At 48.0% G+C, this 1391-nt stretch overlaps 1 long non-coding RNA gene across 1 annotated transcript; it reads left to right on the top strand.

Moving 5' to 3' along the window:
* Positions 1-295: 295 nt before the first annotated feature.
* LOC123083219 (uncharacterized) lies at positions 296-1055 on the top strand. Its single transcript, XR_006439245.1, has 2 exons — positions 296-686; positions 799-1055. It is a non-coding gene; the product is annotated as an uncharacterized lncRNA (long non-coding RNA).
* Positions 1056-1391: the final 336 nt, after the last annotated feature.

Here is a 1391-nt window from a genome sequence, read left to right as displayed (position 1 = left end):
GTGGTATATAAGTTTCATGCACTTGCGTACGTAGTAGCCCAGCCCAGGTGTGCGACGAGTGCATCCGTTTCTCTCTTTTGGATTTATGGTTTCATATTCATCAGAGAACACAAGTGTGGAAAGGGGGCAACCACCCTTGGAACGTCAGGAAGGGGATTCATGCGGACAGGGATCGAAAAAGGCTTTTTCATTCGCGTTCCGTTCACAGCGCAAATCTCTTCCGTCCGCTCTCGCAGGGATCCACGCCGGCTGGCCCACCCTGGGCCCACTGGCAGAAGTCTTATTTTTCCGTTTCACTCGGCTATACGGCTGCAATACAGTCAAATCGTATCTACTCTATTCCTACCTGAGCCTACTTCACGCGTGACTACTATCCCTCTCTCTGTTATCTCCGAGACCAGATCCAATCGGGCCGCCCCTCCCATCCCCTCCACAGCCAGCCACCGTCGCGATTTGGAGGCCTCCGACCAGATCTTCCTCCCAACCACGACTTGGGTTGCGCTCCCCCGTCGAGCGAGCCCCAACACGGCTGCTGGCGTGCTGGCCGTCGAGCGAGCCCCACCACGGCGACGAGCCGACGACCACCACCTTCTCCTTCCCCTCCTCCGGCCAGATCCACCCGGTGCCCCTCCGACGCTTGACGTTCATATCCATACCGAGCAGGCGTTGTGGGCTTGCAAAATTAGGTTTCCTTTCCCATGGTCTCACCCGTTCTTCTATAAAATCTATTTCTACTTTGTTTTGTTCTTGCTGCTCTCCTTTTTTTCCTTATTATTTTTGTTTATGTTTTAATTCCAGTGCGACTACCTACAGGCCGGTGTGGTGGAACTTGGATCATGTAGAACTCTAGCCATGCAATTTTGTTGTCGGTGTCATGGATTTTTTATAGTTTGTTTGTTTCTTCCAGCTCTCCTTTCTACCTACAAATTTCTGTCTGTGTTATAAAACTCCAGTGCTACTACGATGGATCTTCGATCTCCTAGAATGCCATCACTTGCGACCTTTGTTGTCGGTTGTTCGGTGATATGGATTTGTGCTACAAGCCGTTGACCTCAGATTTTGTTTTCTGATCTCACTTCGTATTCTCGTGTGTGTGCATCCCTCCGGCGGCTGCCGTCGAAGGAAATTGATGCATGTGCATATTCAGATTCTTGTGTGCCTAGTATACCTTTCTGTTAGTTGAAGTGAACCGTAGTCACCTAATTCAAATGTTATTGTATTGTGAGGAACTATTTATTTTTTGTCTTCAACTATTGAAGAAAATGTATCAGAACTGAAGAACTGAAGAACTGGATCAAACTTTTTGTAAAAATATGTGCAGTATTTTTTAGTGGGTTGCTCTGCACTTTTGGGATGATAGTATGTGACTGGGATTTGCTTCGAAGCACTTT

The sequence above is a fragment of the Triticum aestivum genome, chromosome 4A (genome assembly GCF_018294505.1).
Source record: "Triticum aestivum cultivar Chinese Spring chromosome 4A, IWGSC CS RefSeq v2.1, whole genome shotgun sequence".
Classification (NCBI taxonomy): domain Eukaryota; kingdom Viridiplantae; phylum Streptophyta; class Magnoliopsida; order Poales; family Poaceae; genus Triticum; species Triticum aestivum.
The sequence above is the reverse complement of the archived record's forward strand: the minus strand, read 5'-3'. Positions and strand labels throughout refer to the sequence as shown.